This window comes from Anomaloglossus baeobatrachus, unplaced genomic scaffold (assembly GCF_048569485.1).
Source record: "Anomaloglossus baeobatrachus isolate aAnoBae1 unplaced genomic scaffold, aAnoBae1.hap1 Scaffold_2681, whole genome shotgun sequence".
Classification (NCBI taxonomy): Eukaryota; Metazoa; Chordata; class Amphibia; order Anura; family Aromobatidae; genus Anomaloglossus; species Anomaloglossus baeobatrachus.
Genome location: NW_027442198.1, coordinates 64,160 through 81,239, shown reverse-complemented (window position 1 = coordinate 81,239; position 17,080 = coordinate 64,160). Strand labels below are relative to the sequence as shown.

The 17,080-nt window shown below is 46.3% G+C and overlaps 11 non-coding genes across 11 annotated transcripts; all 11 read right to left on the bottom strand.

Annotated features, from left to right (window-relative positions):
- Positions 1–305: 305 nt before the first annotated feature.
- Positions 306–496, bottom strand: LOC142264732 (U2 spliceosomal RNA). Its single transcript, XR_012731184.1, has one exon. It is a non-coding gene; the product is annotated as a U2 spliceosomal RNA (small nuclear RNA).
- Positions 497–1,883: 1,387 nt separating this feature from the next.
- Positions 1,884–2,074, bottom strand: LOC142264731 (U2 spliceosomal RNA). The gene has a single exon (XR_012731183.1). It is a non-coding gene; the product is annotated as a U2 spliceosomal RNA (small nuclear RNA).
- A 1,387-nt stretch (positions 2,075–3,461) lies between these two features.
- Positions 3,462–3,652, bottom strand: LOC142264730 (U2 spliceosomal RNA). The gene has a single exon (XR_012731182.1). It is a non-coding gene; the product is annotated as a U2 spliceosomal RNA (small nuclear RNA).
- A 1,387-nt stretch (positions 3,653–5,039) lies between these two features.
- On the bottom strand, positions 5,040–5,230 carry LOC142264729 (U2 spliceosomal RNA). The gene has a single exon (XR_012731181.1). It is a non-coding gene; the product is annotated as a U2 spliceosomal RNA (small nuclear RNA).
- A 1,387-nt stretch (positions 5,231–6,617) lies between these two features.
- Positions 6,618–6,808, bottom strand: LOC142264728 (U2 spliceosomal RNA). The gene has a single exon (XR_012731180.1). It is a non-coding gene; the product is annotated as a U2 spliceosomal RNA (small nuclear RNA).
- A 1,387-nt stretch (positions 6,809–8,195) lies between these two features.
- Positions 8,196–8,386, bottom strand: LOC142264727 (U2 spliceosomal RNA). The gene has a single exon (XR_012731179.1). It is a non-coding gene; the product is annotated as a U2 spliceosomal RNA (small nuclear RNA).
- A 1,387-nt stretch (positions 8,387–9,773) lies between these two features.
- Positions 9,774–9,964, bottom strand: LOC142264726 (U2 spliceosomal RNA). The gene has a single exon (XR_012731178.1). It is a non-coding gene; the product is annotated as a U2 spliceosomal RNA (small nuclear RNA).
- A 1,387-nt stretch (positions 9,965–11,351) lies between these two features.
- Positions 11,352–11,542, bottom strand: LOC142264724 (U2 spliceosomal RNA). The gene has a single exon (XR_012731176.1). It is a non-coding gene; the product is annotated as a U2 spliceosomal RNA (small nuclear RNA).
- A 1,387-nt stretch (positions 11,543–12,929) lies between these two features.
- LOC142264723 (U2 spliceosomal RNA) lies at positions 12,930–13,120 on the bottom strand. Its single transcript, XR_012731175.1, has one exon. It is a non-coding gene; the product is annotated as a U2 spliceosomal RNA (small nuclear RNA).
- Positions 13,121–14,507: 1,387 nt separating this feature from the next.
- LOC142264721 (U2 spliceosomal RNA) lies at positions 14,508–14,698 on the bottom strand. The gene has a single exon (XR_012731174.1). It is a non-coding gene; the product is annotated as a U2 spliceosomal RNA (small nuclear RNA).
- Positions 14,699–16,085: 1,387 nt separating this feature from the next.
- On the bottom strand, positions 16,086–16,276 carry LOC142264720 (U2 spliceosomal RNA). The gene has a single exon (XR_012731173.1). It is a non-coding gene; the product is annotated as a U2 spliceosomal RNA (small nuclear RNA).
- Between the last annotated feature and the right edge of the window lie 804 nt (positions 16,277–17,080).

Sequence of the window (17,080 nt, the reverse complement as noted above, 5' to 3'; positions counted from 1 at the left end):
AGCAGCAGGTGAATCCACTTTGTCCAAAAGGGATCTATTCCATTCAATTGCAAATGATCTAGATAAGACAGAGAACTGCAGCACGGGGACATAGCCGAGTTGGTCAGGTTGAGTGGTGATGAGTTTGCTATTTGGATGAATAAAGAAAGTCAAAAGTGTGAAAGATAAAAAACAAAAGGAGGAAGTGTGAAAAGTGAATGGGCCAAATTGAGGTGCATATGAAGACGTATGCTTTCTTCCAATTCATTAAATCGGGCTAATATGAATCAGGTGAATTGAGTTCTGCTTTTGGAAACTGGGTTAAGAAGGGGTGCACCGTTCCTGGAGGTACTGCAATACCAGGTCAATGCGTGGAGTGGACAGAGCAAGCTCTTTTTCCATCTCCCTGTTCTAAAAATCCATTTAATATATGGTCCCCAGATAGGGGACGTATCAGATATTAAACTGATAAGAACAGATACTACACTTGATCTTAGCCAAAAGGCCGAGAAGCGATAACCAGAATTGGTTTGGGCCTCGAGTGGCACCCTGGCCTATGCCGGACACATCTTAGGGAGAGAGAGCGAGAGGGAGACAAACCCACGCCTACACAAGACATTTTGTCACCCAAGCCAACCCTTGAAAAGGCTGCTTTGCAGAGCAAAAACAAGAAGAATGGTGCGTTTTGCAGCCGCCGCCCACTGCAATGAATCTGAATAACTCCTCCTTTAGGGCGCAAGCAACTCCCCTCCCCCTTGCAGTCTTTCCAATTCACGATACAAAAAGACGGACAGGACAGGTTGCCTGACTTTCCGTCACTGCCACCCTTTGCCATCCTTACCCGTAGAAAGCCCTTTCATCATCCCCAAACCCTAATCTTTTCCCTTTCCTTCCCAGCCCCCAAACCCTGCCCTCTGTACCTTTCTCACCACCCGCTTCCCTTCTCCTGTCATCCCCCTACCACCCGGGAAAAAAAGAGATTGCCCCCTCCTTCCACTAGCCCACCCTCCCACCCAAAGAACAACTTCTTCTGCGCAGCTTGTTTTCTAGGCAGCAGCGCTATTGTGATGTCATCGGGGGGCATTGTGACAAGCCGCCAGTGTTCCGTCTCTTCATGTTGTGCACAGTTCAAACGGAAAATACATCAACAGGCAGACTACAGAAAAGCTTACTATCAAAGGTTAGAGGGGGGCTTTCTCAGAGGGCTTTTTACAGTTTTTCTATTCCCAATTAGCCGTTTAAGTGTACTTATTGAAAGTAGTAATTCTTTCATAGGCCGCCCTTTCTTAGTATTTGACGTTCCTTATATTGCGGTATGAGGCTTCGCAGTAGGTTGCAAACATTCATCACCCATGACTGTCCCCAATTGAGCTCAGAAGCTCAATGTCTATCATGACCTCTCTTTTAGAATGTCCAAGAGCAAGCAAACTATTCCTCCAGGAGAGGGCGCCAACAGACTACTAAAGAGATCATCATTACTCAAAGAAAACCCCAAAAACCAATGCATGATAGGAATAAACAGGTAACTTTCTTTGGAGTGGAAGCGGAGAGATCGCACCAGATGCCAATTCTAGATCTTATCACACCTGTGGTCACTGCAGCAGCAGGTGAATCCACTTTGTCCAAAAGGGATCTATTCCATTCAATTGCAAATGATCTAGATAAGACAGAGAACTGCAGCACGGGGACATAGCCGAGTTGGTCAGGTTGAGTGGTGATGAGTTTGCTATTTGGATGAATAAAGAAAGTCAAAAGTGTGAAAGATAAAAAACAAAAGGAGGAAGTGTGAAAAGTGAATGGGCCAAATTGAGGTGCATATGAAGACGTATGCTTTCTTCCAATTCATTAAATCGGGCTAATATGAATCAGGTGAATTGAGTTCTGCTTTTGGAAACTGGGTTAAGAAGGGGTGCACCGTTCCTGGAGGTACTGCAATACCAGGTCAATGCGTGGAGTGGACAGAGCAAGCTCTTTTTCCATCTCCCTGTTCTAAAAATCCATTTAATATATGGTCCCCAGATAGGGGACGTATCAGATATTAAACTGATAAGAACAGATACTACACTTGATCTTAGCCAAAAGGCCGAGAAGCGATAACCAGAATTGGTTTGGGCCTCGAGTGGCACCCTGGCCTATGCCGGACACATCTTAGGGAGAGAGAGCGAGAGGGAGACAAACCCACGCCTACACAAGACATTTTGTCACCCAAGCCAACCCTTGAAAAGGCTGCTTTGCAGAGCAAAAACAAGAAGAATGGTGCGTTTTGCAGCCGCCGCCCACTGCAATGAATCTGAATAACTCCTCCTTTAGGGCGCAAGCAACTCCCCTCCCCCTTGCAATCTTTCCAATTCACGATACAAAAAGACGGACAGGACAGGTTGCCTGACTTTCCGTCACTGCCACCCTTTGCCATCCTTACCCGTAGAAAGCCCTTTCATCATCCCCAAACCCTAATCTTTTCCCTTTCCTTCCCAGCCCCCAAACCCTGCCCTCTGTACCTTTCTCACCACCCGCTTCCCTTCTCCTGTCATCCCCCTACCACCCGGGAAAAAAAGAGATTGCCCCCTCCTTCCACTAGCCCACCCTCCCACCCAAAGAACAACTTCTTCTGCGCAGCTTGTTTTCTAGGCAGCAGCGCTATTGTGATGTCATCGGGGGGCATTGTGACAAGCCGCCAGTGTTCCGTCTCTTCATGTTGTGCACAGTTCAAACGGAAAATACATCAACAGGCAGACTACAGAAAAGCTTACTATCAAAGGTTAGAGGGGGGCTTTCTCAGAGGGCTTTTTACAGTTTTTCTATTCCCAATTAGCCGTTTAAGTGTACTTATTGAAAGTAGTAATTCTTTCATAGGCCGCCCTTTCTTAGTATTTGACGTTCCTTATATTGCGGTATGAGGCTTCGCAGTAGGTTGCAAACATTCATCACCCATGACTGTCCCCAATTGAGCTCAGAAGCTCAATGTCTATCATGACCTCTCTTTTAGAATGTCCAAGAGCAAGCAAACTATTCCTCCAGGAGAGGGCGCCAACAGACTACTAAAGAGATCATCATTACTCAAAGAAAACCCCAAAAACCAATGCATGATAGGAATAAACAGGTAACTTTCTTTGGAGTGGAAGCGGAGAGATCGCACCAGATGCCAATTCTAGATCTTATCACACCTGTGGTCACTGCAGCAGCAGGTGAATCCACTTTGTCCAAAAGGGATCTATTCCATTCAATTGCAAATGATCTAGATAAGACAGAGAACTGCAGCACGGGGACATAGCCGAGTTGGTCAGGTTGAGTGGTGATGAGTTTGCTATTTGGATGAATAAAGAAAGTCAAAAGTGTGAAAGATAAAAAACAAAAGGAGGAAGTGTGAAAAGTGAATGGGCCAAATTGAGGTGCATATGAAGACGTATGCTTTCTTCCAATTCATTAAATCGGGCTAATATGAATCAGGTGAATTGAGTTCTGCTTTTGGAAACTGGGTTAAGAAGGGGTGCACCGTTCCTGGAGGTACTGCAATACCAGGTCAATGCGTGGAGTGGACAGAGCAAGCTCTTTTTCCATCTCCCTGTTCTAAAAATCCATTTAATATATGGTCCCCAGATAGGGGACGTATCAGATATTAAACTGATAAGAACAGATACTACACTTGATCTTAGCCAAAAGGCCGAGAAGCGATAACCAGAATTGGTTTGGGCCTCGAGTGGCACCCTGGCCTATGCCGGACACATCTTAGGGAGAGAGAGCGAGAGGGAGACAAACCCACGCCTACACAAGACATTTTGTCACCCAAGCCAACCCTTGAAAAGGCTGCTTTGCAGAGCAAAAACAAGAAGAATGGTGCGTTTTGCAGCCGCCGCCCACTGCAATGAATCTGAATAACTCCTCCTTTAGGGCGCAAGCAACTCCCCTCCCCCTTGCAGTCTTTCCAATTCACGATACAAAAAGACGGACAGGACAGGTTGCCTGACTTTCCGTCACGGCCACCCTTTGCCATCCTTACCCGTAGAAAGCCCTTTCATCATCCCCAAACCCTAATCTTTTCCCTTTCCTTCCCAGCCCCCAAACCCTGCCCTCTGTACCTTTCTCACCACCCGCTTCCCTTCTCCTGTCATCCCCCTACCACCCGGGAAAAAAAGAGATTGCCCCCTCCTTCCACTAGCCCACCCTCCCACCCAAAGAACAACTTCTTCTGCGCAGCTTGTTTTCTAGGCAGCAGCGCTATTGTGATGTCATCGGGGGGCATTGTGACAAGCCGCCAGTGTTCCGTCTCTTCATGTTGTGCACAGTTCAAACGGAAAATACATCAACAGGCAGACTACAGAAAAGCTTACTATCAAAGGTTAGAGGGGGGCTTTCTCAGAGGGCTTTTTACAGTTTTTCTATTCCCAATTAGCCGTTTAAGTGTACTTATTGAAAGTAGTAATTCTTTCATAGGCCGCCCTTTCTTAGTATTTGACGTTCCTTATATTGCGGTATGAGGCTTCGCAGTAGGTTGCAAACATTCATCACCCATGACTGTCCCCAATTGAGCTCAGAAGCTCAATGTCTATCATGACCTCTCTTTTAGAATGTCCAAGAGCAAGCAAACTATTCCTCCAGGAGAGGGCGCCAACAGACTACTAAAGAGATCATCATTACTCAAAGAAAACCCCAAAAACCAATGCATGATAGGAATAAACAGGTAACTTTCTTTGGAGTGGAAGCGGAGAGATCGCACCAGATGCCAATTCTAGATCTTATCACACCTGTGGTCACTGCAGCAGCAGGTGAATCCACTTTGTCCAAAAGGGATCTATTCCATTCAATTGCAAATGATCTAGATAAGACAGAGAACTGCAGCACGGGGACATAGCCGAGTTGGTCAGGTTGAGTGGTGATGAGTTTGCTATTTGGATGAATAAAGAAAGTCAAAAGTGTGAAAGATAAAAAACAAAAGGAGGAAGTGTGAAAAGTGAATGGGCCAAATTGAGGTGCATATGAAGACGTATGCTTTCTTCCAATTCATTAAATCGGGCTAATATGAATCAGGTGAATTGAGTTCTGCTTTTGGAAACTGGGTTAAGAAGGGGTGCACCGTTCCTGGAGGTACTGCAATACCAGGTCAATGCGTGGAGTGGACAGAGCAAGCTCTTTTTCCATCTCCCTGTTCTAAAAATCCATTTAATATATGGTCCCCAGATAGGGGACGTATCAGATATTAAACTGATAAGAACAGATACTACACTTGATCTTAGCCAAAAGGCCGAGAAGCGATAACCAGAATTGGTTTGGGCCTCGAGTGGCACCCTGGCCTATGCCGGACACATCTTAGGGAGAGAGAGCGAGAGGGAGACAAACCCACGCCTACACAAGACATTTTGTCACCCAAGCCAACCCTTGAAAAGGCTGCTTTGCAGAGCAAAAACAAGAAGAATGGTGCGTTTTGCAGCCGCCGCCCACTGCAATGAATCTGAATAACTCCTCCTTTAGGGCGCAAGCAACTCCCCTCCCCCTTGCAGTCTTTCCAATTCACGATACAAAAAGACGGACAGGACAGGTTGCCTGACTTTCCGTCACTGCCACCCTTTGCCATCCTTACCCGTAGAAAGCCCTTTCATCATCCCCAAACCCTAATCTTTTCCCTTTCCTTCCCAGCCCCCAAACCCTGCCCTCTGTACCTTTCTCACCACCCGCTTCCCTTCTCCTGTCATCCCCCTACCACCCGGGAAAAAAAGAGATTGCCCCCTCCTTCCACTAGCCCACCCTCCCACCCAAAGAACAACTTCTTCTGCGCAGCTTGTTTTCTAGGCAGCAGCGCTATTGTGATGTCATCGGGGGGCATTGTGACAAGCCGCCAGTGTTCCGTCTCTTCATGTTGTGCACAGTTCAAACGGAAAATACATCAACAGGCAGACTACAGAAAAGCTTACTATCAAAGGTTAGAGGGGGGCTTTCTCAGAGGGCTTTTTACAGTTTTTCTATTCCCAATTAGCCGTTTAAGTGTACTTATTGAAAGTAGTAATTCTTTCATAGGCCGCCCTTTCTTAGTATTTGACGTTCCTTATATTGCGGTATGAGGCTTCGCAGTAGGTTGCAAACATTCATCACCCATGACTGTCCCCAATTGAGCTCAGAAGCTCAATGTCTATCATGACCTCTCTTTTAGAATGTCCAAGAGCAAGCAAACTATTCCTCCAGGAGAGGGCGCCAACAGACTACTAAAGAGATCATCATTACTCAAAAAAAACCCCAAAAACCAATGCATGATAGGAATAAACAGGTAACTTTCTTTGGAGTGGAAGCGGAGAGATCGCACCAGATGCCAATTCTAGATCTTATCACACCTGTGGTCACTGCAGCAGCAGGTGAATCCACTTTGTCCAAAAGGGATCTATTCCATTCAATTGCAAATGATCTAGATAAGACAGAGAACTGCAGCACGGGGACATAGCCGAGTTGGTCAGGTTGAGTGGTGATGAGTTTGCTATTTGGATGAATAAAGAAAGTCAAAAGTGTGAAAGATAAAAAACAAAAGGAGGAAGTGTGAAAAGTGAATGGGCCAAATTGAGGTGCATATGAAGACGTATGCTTTCTTCCAATTCATTAAATCGGGCTAATATGAATCAGGTGAATTGAGTTCTGCTTTTGGAAACTGGGTTAAGAAGGGGTGCACCGTTCCTGGAGGTACTGCAATACCAGGTCAATGCGTGGAGTGGACAGAGCAAGCTCTTTTTCCATCTCCCTGTTCTAAAAATCCATTTAATATATGGTCCCCAGATAGGGGACGTATCAGATATTAAACTGATAAGAACAGATACTACACTTGATCTTAGCCAAAAGGCCGAGAAGCGATAACCAGAATTGGTTTGGGCCTCGAGTGGCACCCTGGCCTATGCCGGACACATCTTAGGGAGAGAGAGCGAGAGGGAGACAAACCCACGCCTACACAAGACATTTTGTCACCCAAGCCAACCCTTGAAAAGGCTGCTTTGCAGAGCAAAAACAAGAAGAATGGTGCGTTTTGCAGCCGCCGCCCACTGCAATGAATCTGAATAACTCCTCCTTTAGGGTGCAAGCAACTCCCCTCCCCCTTGCAGTCTTTCCAATTCACGATACAAAAAGACGGACAGGACAGGTTGCCTGACTTTCCGTCACTGCCACCCTTTGCCATCCTTACCCGTAGAAAGCCCTTTCATCATCCCCAAACCCTAATCTTTTCCCTTTCCTTCCCAGCCCCCAAACCCTGCCCTCTGTACCTTTCTCACCACCCGCTTCCCTTCTCCTGTCATCCCCCTACCACCCGGGAAAAAAAGAGATTGCCCCCTCCTTCCACTAGCCCACCCTCCCACCCAAAGAACAACTTCTTCTGCGCAGCTTGTTTTCTAGGCAGCAGCGCTATTGTGATGTCATCGGGGGGCATTGTGACAAGCCGCCAGTGTTCCGTCTCTTCATGTTGTGCACAGTTCAAACGGAAAATACATCAACAGGCAGACTACAGAAAAGCTTACTATCAAAGGTTAGAGGGGGGCTTTCTCAGAGGGCTTTTTACAGTTTTTCTATTCCCAATTAGCCGTTTAAGTGTACTTATTGAAAGTAGTAATTCTTTCATAGGCCGCCCTTTCTTAGTATTTGACGTTCCTTATATTGCGGTATGAGGCTTCGCAGTAGGTTGCAAACATTCATCACCCATGACTGTCCCCAATTGAGCTCAGAAGCTCAATGTCTATCATGACCTCTCTTTTAGAATGTCCAAGAGCAAGCAAACTATTCCTCCAGGAGAGGGCGCCAACAGACTACTAAAGAGATCATCATTACTCAAAGAAAACCCCAAAAACCAATGCATGATAGGAATAAACAGGTAACTTTCTTTGGAGTGGAAGCGGAGAGATCGCACCAGATGCCAATTCTAGATCTTATCACACCTGTGGTCACTGCAGCAGCAGGTGAATCCACTTTGTCCAAAAGGGATCTATTCCATTCAATTGCAAATGATCTAGATAAGACAGAGAACTGCAGCACGGGGACATAGCCGAGTTGGTCAGGTTGAGTGGTGATGAGTTTGCTATTTGGATGAATAAAGAAAGTCAAAAGTGTGAAAGATAAAAAACAAAAGGAGGAAGTGTGAAAAGTGAATGGGCCAAATTGAGGTGCATATGAAGACGTATGCTTTCTTCCAATTCATTAAATCGGGCTAATATGAATCAGGTGAATTGAGTTCTGCTTTTGGAAACTGGGTTAAGAAGGGGTGCACCGTTCCTGGAGGTACTGCAATACCAGGTCAATGCGTGGAGTGGACAGAGCAAGCTCTTTTTCCATCTCCCTGTTCTAAAAATCCATTTAATATATGGTCCCCAGATAGGGGACGTATCAGATATTAAACTGATAAGAACAGATACTACACTTGATCTTAGCCAAAAGGCCGAGAAGCGATAACCAGAATTGGTTTGGGCCTCGAGTGGCACCCTGGCCTATGCCGGACACATCTTAGGGAGAGAGAGCGAGAGGGAGACAAACCCACGCCTACACAAGACATTTTGTCACCCAAGCCAACCCTTGAAAAGGCTGCTTTGCAGAGCAAAAACAAGAAGAATGGTGCGTTTTGCAGCCGCCGCCCACTGCAATGAATCTGAATAACTCCTCCTTTAGGGCGCAAGCAACTCCCCTCCCCCTTGCAGTCTTTCCAATTCACGATACAAAAAGACGGACAGGACAGGTTGCCTGACTTTCCGTCACTGCCACCCTTTGCCATCCTTACCCGTAGAAAGCCCTTTCATCATCCCCAAACCCTAATCTTTTCCCTTTCCTTCCCAGCCCCCAAACCCTGCCCTCTGTACCTTTCTCACCACCCGCTTCCCTTCTCCTGTCATCCCCCTACCACCCGGGAAAAAAAGAGATTGCCCCCTCCTTCCACTAGCCCACCCTCCCACCCAAAGAACAACTTCTTCTGCGCAGCTTGTTTTCTAGGCAGCAGCGCTATTGTGATGTCATCGGGGGGCATTGTGACAAGCCGCCAGTGTTCCGTCTCTTCATGTTGTGCACAGTTCAAATGGAAAATACATCAACAGGCAGACTACAGAAAAGCTTACTATCAAAGGTTAGAGGGGGGCTTTCTCAGAGGGCTTTTTACAGTTTTTCTATTCCCAATTAGCCGTTTAAGTGTACTTATTGAAAGTAGTAATTCTTTCATAGGCCGCCCTTTCTTAGTATTTGACGTTCCTTATATTGCGGTATGAGGCTTCGCAGTAGGTTGCAAACATTCATCACCCATGACTGTCCCCAATTGAGCTCAGAAGCTCAATGTCTATCATGACCTCTCTTTTAGAATGTCCAAGAGCAAGCAAACTATTCCTCCAGGAGAGGGCGCCAACAGACTACTAAAGAGATCATCATTACTCAAAGAAAACCCCAAAAACCAATGCATGATAGGAATAAACAGGTAACTTTCTTTGGAGTGGAAGCGGAGAGATCGCACCAGATGCCAATTCTAGATCTTATCACACCTGTGGTCACTGCAGCAGCAGGTGAATCCACTTTGTCCAAAAGGGATCTATTCCATTCAATTGCAAATGATCTAGATAAGACAGAGAACTGCAGCACGGGGACATAGCCGAGTTGGTCAGGTTGAGTGGTGATGAGTTTGCTATTTGGATGAATAAAGAAAGTCAAAAGTGTGAAAGATAAAAAACAAAAGGAGGAAGTGTGAAAAGTGAATGGGCCAAATTGAGGTGCATATGAAGACGTATGCTTTCTTCCAATTCATTAAATCGGGCTAATATGAATCAGGTGAATTGAGTTCTGCTTTTGGAAACTGGGTTAAGAAGGGGTGCACCGTTCCTGGAGGTACTGCAATACCAGGTCAATGCGTGGAGTGGACAGAGCAAGCTCTTTTTCCATCTCCCTGTTCTAAAAATCCATTTAATATATGGTCCCCAGATAGGGGACGTATCAGATATTAAACTGATAAGAACAGATACTACACTTGATCTTAGCCAAAAGGCCGAGAAGCGATAACCAGAATTGGTTTGGGCCTCGAGTGGCACCCTGGCCTATGCCGGACACATCTTAGGGAGAGAGAGCGAGAGGGAGACAAACCCACGCCTACACAAGACATTTTGTCACCCAAGCCAACCCTTGAAAAGGCTGCTTTGCAGAGCAAAAACAAGAAGAATGGTGCGTTTTGCAGCCGCCGCCCACTGCAATGAATCTGAATAACTCCTCCTTTAGGGCGCAAGCAACTCCCCTCCCCCTTGCAGTCTTTCCAATTCACGATACAAAAAGACGGACAGGACAGGTTGCCTGACTTTCCGTCACTGCCACCCTTTGCCATCCTTACCCGTAGAAAGCCCTTTCATCATCCCCAAACCCTAATCTTTTCCCTTTCCTTCCCAGCCCCCAAACCCTGCCCTCTGTACCTTTCTCACCACCCGCTTCCCTTCTCCTGTCATCCCCCTACCACCCGGGAAAAAAAGAGATTGCCCCCTCCTTCCACTAGCCCACCCTCCCACCCAAAGAACAACTTCTTCTGCGCAGCTTGTTTTCTAGGCAGCAGCGCTATTGTGATGTCATCGGGGGGCATTGTGACAAGCCGCCAGTGTTCCGTCTCTTCATGTTGTGCACAGTTCAAACGGAAAATACATCAACAGGCAGACTACAGAAAAGCTTACTATCAAAGGTTAGAGGGGGGCTTTCTCAGAGGGCTTTTTACAGTTTTTCTATTCCCAATTAGCCGTTTAAGTGTACTTATTGAAAGTAGTAATTCTTTCATAGGCCGCCCTTTCTTAGTATTTGACGTTCCTTATATTGCGGTATGAGGCTTCGCAGTAGGTTGCAAACATTCATCACCCATGACTGTCCCCAATTGAGCTCAGAAGCTCAATGTCTATCATGACCTCTCTTTTAGAATGTCCAAGAGCAAGCAAACTATTCCTCCAGGAGAGGGCGCCAACAGACTACTAAAGAGATCATCATTACTCAAAGAAAACCCCAAAAACCAATGCATGATAGGAATAAACAGGTAACTTTCTTTGGAGTGGAAGCGGAGAGATCGCACCAGATGCCAATTCTAGATCTTATCACACCTGTGGTCACTGCAGCAGCAGGTGAATCCACTTTGTCCAAAAGGGATCTATTCCATTCAATTGCAAATGATCTAGATAAGACAGAGAACTGCAGCACGGGGACATAGCCGAGTTGGTCAGGTTGAGTGGTGATGAGTTTGCTATTTGGATGAATAAAGAAAGTCAAAAGTGTGAAAGATAAAAAACAAAAGGAGGAAGTGTGAAAAGTGAATGGGCCAAATTGAGGTGCATATGAAGACGTATGCTTTCTTCCAATTCATTAAATCGGGCTAATATGAATCAGGTGAATTGAGTTCTGCTTTTGGAAACTGGGTTAAGAAGGGGTGCACCGTTCCTGGAGGTACTGCAATACCAGGTCAATGCGTGGAGTGGACAGAGCAAGCTCTTTTTCCATCTCCCTGTTCTAAAAATCCATTTAATATATGGTCCCCAGATAGGGGACGTATCAGATATTAAACTGATAAGAACAGATACTACACTTGATCTTAGCCAAAAGGCCGAGAAGCGATAACCAGAATTGGTTTGGGCCTCGAGTGGCACCCTGGCCTATGCCGGACACATCTTAGGGAGAGAGAGCGAGAGGGAGACAAACCCACGCCTACACAAGACATTTTGTCACCCAAGCCAACCCTTGAAAAGGCTGCTTTGCAGAGCAAAAACAAGAAGAATGGTGCGTTTTGCAGCCGCCGCCCACTGCAATGAATCTGAATAACTCCTCCTTTAGGGCGCAAGCAACTCCCCTCCCCCTTGCAGTCTTTCCAATTCACGATACAAAAAGACGGACAGGACAGGTTGCCTGACTTTCCGTCACTGCCACCCTTTGCCATCCTTACCCGTAGAAAGCCCTTTCATCATCCCCAAACCCTAATCTTTTCCCTTTCCTTCCCAGCCCCCAAACCCTGCCCTCTGTACCTTTCTCACCACCCGCTTCCCTTCTCCTGTCATCCCCCTACCACCCGGGAAAAAAAGAGATTGCCCCCTCCTTCCACTAGCCCACCCTCCCACCCAAAGAACAACTTCTTCTGCGCAGCTTGTTTTCTAGGCAGCAGCGCTATTGTGATGTCATCGGGGGGCATTGTGACAAGCCGCCAGTGTTCCGTCTCTTCATGTTGTGCACAGTTCAAACGGAAAATACATCAACAGGCAGACTACAGAAAAGCTTACTATCAAAGGTTAGAGGGGGGCTTTCTCAGAGGGCTTTTTACAGTTTTTCTATTCCCAATTAGCCGTTTAAGTGTACTTATTGAAAGTAGTAATTCTTTCATAGGCCGCCCTTTCTTAGTATTTGACGTTCCTTATATTGCGGTATGAGGCTTCGCAGTAGGTTGCAAACATTCATCACCCATGACTGTCCCCAATTGAGCTCAGAAGCTCAATGTCTATCATGACCTGTCTTTTAGAATGTCCAAGAGCAAGCAAACTATTCCTCCAGGAGAGGGCGCCAACAGACTACTAAAGAGATCATCATTACTCAAAGAAAACCCCAAAAACCAATGCATGATAGGAATAAACAGGTAACTTTCTTTGGAGTGGAAGCGGAGAGATCGCACCAGATGCCAATTCTAGATCTTATCACACCTGTGGTCACTGCAGCAGCAGGTGAATCCACTTTGTCCAAAAGGGATCTATTCCATTCAATTGCAAATGATCTAGATAAGACAGAGAACTGCAGCACGGGGACATAGCCGAGTTGGTCAGGTTGAGTGGTGATGAGTTTGCTATTTGGATGAATAAAGAAAGTCAAAAGTGTGAAAGATAAAAAACAAAAGGAGGAAGTGTGAAAAGTGAATGGGCCAAATTGAGGTGCATATGAAGACGTATGCTTTCTTCCAATTCATTAAATCGGGCTAATATGAATCAGGTGAATTGAGTTCTGCTTTTGGAAACTGGGTTAAGAAGGGGTGCACCGTTCCTGGAGGTACTGCAATACCAGGTCAATGCGTGGAGTGGACAGAGCAAGCTCTTTTTCCATCTCCCTGTTCTAAAAATCCATTTAATATATGGTCCCCAGATAGGGGACGTATCAGATATTAAACTGATAAGAACAGATACTACACTTGATCTTAGCCAAAAGGCCGAGAAGCGATAACCAGAATTGGTTTGGGCCTCGAGTGGCACCCTGGCCTATGCCGGACACATCTTAGGGAGAGAGAGCGAGAGGGAGACAAACCCACGCCTACACAAGACATTTTGTCACCCAAGCCAACCCTTGAAAAGGCTGCTTTGCAGAGCAAAAACAAGAAGAATGGTGCGTTTTGCAGCCGCCGCCCACTGCAATGAATCTGAATAACTCCTCCTTTAGGGCGCAAGCAACTCCCCTCCCCCTTGCAGTCTTTCCAATTCACGATACAAAAAGACGGACAGGACAGGTTGCCTGACTTTCCGTCACTGCCACCCTTTGCCATCCTTACCCGTAGAAAGCCCTTTCATCATCCCCAAACCCTAATCTTTTCCCTTTCCTTCCCAGCCCCCAAACCCTGCCCTCTGTACCTTTCTCACCACCCGCTTCCCTTCTCCTGTCATCCCCCTACCACCCGGGAAAAAAAGAGATTGCCCCCTCCTTCCACTAGCCCACCCTCCCACCCAAAGAACAACTTCTTCTGCGCAGCTTGTTTTCTAGGCAGCAGCGCTATTGTGATGTCATCGGGGGGCATTGTGACAAGCCGCCAGTGTTCCGTCTCTTCATGTTGTGCACAGTTCAAACGGAAAATACATCAACAGGCAGACTACAGAAAAGCTTACTATCAAAGGTTAGAGGGGGGCTTTCTCAGAGGGCTTTTTACAGTTTTTCTATTCCCAATTAGCCGTTTAAGTGTACTTATTGAAAGTAGTAATTCTTTCATAGGCCGCCCTTTCTTAGTATTTGACGTTCCTTATATTGCGGTATGAGGCTTCGCAGTAGGTTGCAAACATTCATCACCCATGACTGTCCCCAATTGAGCTCAGAAGCTCAATGTCTATCATGACCTCTCTTTTAGAATGTCCAAGAGCAAGCAAACTATTCCTCCAGGAGAGGGCGCCAACAGACCACTAAAGAGATCATCATTACTCAAAGAAAACCCCAAAAACCAATGCATGATAGGAATAAAGAGGTAACTTTCTTTGGAGTGGAAGCGGAGAGATCGCACCAGATGCCAATTCTAGATCTTATCACACCTGTGGTCACTGCAGCAGCAGGTGAATCCACTTTGTCCAAAAGGGATCTATTCCATTCAATTGCAAATGATCTAGATAAGACAGAGAACTGCAGCACGGGGACATAGCCGAGTTGGTCAGGTTGAGTGGTGATGAGTTTGCTATTTGGATGAATAAAGAAAGTCAAAAGTGTGAAAGATAAAAAACAAAAGGAGGAAGTGTGAAAAGTGAATGGGCCAAATTGAGGTGCATATGAAGACGTATGCTTTCTTCCAATTCATTAAATCGGGCTAATATGAATCAGGTGAATTGAGTTCTGCTTTTGGAAACTGGGTTAAGAAGGGGTGCACCGTTCCTGGAGGTACTGCAATACCAGGTCAATGCGTGGAGTGGACAGAGCAAGCTCTTTTTCCATCTCCCTGTTCTAAAAATCCATTTAATATATGGTCCCCAGATAGGGGACGTATCAGATATTAAACTGATAAGAACAGATACTACACTTGATCTTAGCCAAAAGGCCGAGAAGCGATAACCAGAATTGGTTTGGGCCTCGAGTGGCACCCTGGCCTATGCCGGACACATCTTAGGGAGAGAGAGCGAGAGGGAGACAAACCCACGCCTACACAAGACATTTTGTCACCCAAGCCAACCCTTGAAAAGGCTGCTTTGCAGAGCAAAAACAAGAAGAATGGTGCGTTTTGCAGCCGCCGCCCACTGCAATGAATCTGAATAACTCCTCCTTTAGGGCGCAAGCAACTCCCCTCCCCCTTGCAGTCTTTCCAATTCACGATACAAAAAGACGGACAGGACAGGTTGCCTGACTTTCCGTCACTGCCACCCTTTGCCATCCTTACCCGTAGAAAGCCCTTTCATCATCCCCAAACCCTAATCTTTTCCCTTTCCTTCCCAGCCCCCAAACCCTGCCCTCTGTACCTTTCTCACCACCCGCTTCCCTTCTCCTGTCATCCCCCTACCACCCGGGAAAAAAAGAGATTGCCCCCTCCTTCCACTAGCCCACCCTCCCACCCAAAGAACAACTTCTTCTGCGCAGCTTGTTTTCTAGGCAGCAGCGCTATTGTGATGTCATCGGGGGGCATTGTGACAAGCCGCCAGTGTTCCGTCTCTTCATGTTGTGCACAGTTCAAACGGAAAATACATCAACAGGCAGACTACAGAAAAGCTTACTATCAAAGGTTAGAGGGGGGCTTTCTCAGAGGGCTTTTTACAGTTTTTCTATTCCCAATTAGCCGTTTAAGTGTACTTATTGAAAGTAGTAATTCTTTCATAGGCCGCCCTTTCTTAGTATTTGACGTTCCTTATATTGCGGTATGAGGCTTCGCAGTAGGTTGCAAACATTCATCACCCATGACTGTCCCCAATTGAGCTCAGAAGCTCAATGTCTATCATGACCTCTCTTTTAGAATGTCCAAGAGCAAGCAAACTATTCCTCCAGGAGAGGGCGCCAACAGACTACTAAAGAGATCATCATTACTCAAAGAAAACCCCAAAAACCAATGCATGATAGGAATAAACAGGTAACTTTCTTTGGAGTGGAAGCGGAGAGATCGCACCAGATGCCAATTCTAGATCTTATCACACCTGTGGTCACTGCAGCAGCAGGTGAATCCACTTTGTCCAAAAGGGATCTATTCCATTCAATTGCAAATGATCTAGATAAGACAGAGAACTGCAGCACGGGGACATAGCCGAGTTGGTCAGGTTGAGTGGTGATGAGTTTGCTATTTGGATGAATAAAGAAAGTCAAAAGTGTGAAAGATAAAAAACAAAAGGAGGAAGTGTGAAAAGTGAATGGGCCAAATTGAGGTGCATATGAAGACGTATGCTTTCTTCCAATTCATTAAATCGGGCTAATATGAATCAGGTGAATTGAGTTCTGCTTTTGGAAACTGGGTTAAGAAGGGGTGCACCGTTCCTGGAGGTACTGCAATACCAGGTCAATGCGTGGAGTGGACAGAGCAAGCTCTTTTTCCATCTCCCTGTTCTAAAAATCCATTTAATATATGGTCCCCAGATAGGGGACGTATCAGATATTAAACTGATAAGAACAGATACTACACTTGATCTTAGCCAAAAGGCCGAGAAGCGATAACCAGAATTGGTTTGGGCCTCGAGTGGCACCCTGGCCTATGCCGGACACATCTTAGGGAGAGAGAGCGAGAGGGAGACAAACCCACGCCTACACAAGACATTTTGTCACCCAAGCCAACCCTTGAAAAGGCTGCTTTGCAGAGCAAAAACAAGAAGAATGGTGCGTTTTGCAGCCGCCGCCCACTGCAATGAATCTGAATAACTCCTCCTTTAGGGCGCAAGCAACTCCCCTCCCCCTTGCAGTCTTTCCAATTCACGATACAAAAAGACGGACAGGACAGGTTGCCTGACTTTCCGTCACTGCCACCCTTTGCCATCCTTACCCGTAGAAAGCCCTTTCATCATCCCCAAACCCTAATCTTTTCCCTTTCCTTCCCAGCCCCCAAACCCTGCCCTCTGTACCTTTCTCACCACCCGCTTCCCTTCTCCTGTCATCCCCCTACCACCCGGGAAAAAAAGAGATTGCCCCCTCCTTCCACTAGCCCACCCTCCCACCCAAAGAACAACTTCTTCTGCGCAGCTTGTTTTCTAGGCAGCAGCGCTATTGTGATGTCATCGGGGGGCATTGTGACAAGCCGCCAGTGTTCCGTCTCTTCATGTTGTGCACAGTTCAAACGGAAAATACATCAACAGGCAGACTACAGAAAAGCTTACTATCAAAGGTTAGAGGGGGGCTTTCTCAGAGGGCTTTTTACAGTTTTTCTATTCCCAATTAGCCGTTTAAGTGTACTTATTGAAAGTAGTAATTCTTTCATAGGCCGCCCTTTCTTAGTATTTGACGTTCCTTATATTGCGGTATGAGG